We start from the raw sequence: 277 nt of genomic DNA on the forward strand, positions 1-277 counted from the left end.
ACGGTGGGGGTCAGTGGGACGCCGGGCAGAGCGCCGGGGGAGCCCCACGTTCCCCGGAGCCGCCAGCATGCGGGGAGGTGGGTTTGTACTTTTTGCATGCAGGACCTTGATTTAGGCTTTAAAAATCGGATTTCAAAGTGCATTTCTTCAACGCCATCCAGTGCACATGTGCAACCATGTGGCACCAGCGAAGGGTGATTTTAACAGCTGGGGACCAGGTGCCTCAGCACAAAAATGTTCACCTCCTTGCTGTGATTGCTTCCTCAGCCGGCTCGGA

This window comes from Fulmarus glacialis, unplaced genomic scaffold, assembly GCF_000690835.1.
Source record: "Fulmarus glacialis isolate BGI_N327 unplaced genomic scaffold, ASM69083v1 scaffold21293, whole genome shotgun sequence".
Taxonomy (NCBI): Eukaryota; Metazoa; Chordata; class Aves; order Procellariiformes; family Procellariidae; genus Fulmarus; species Fulmarus glacialis.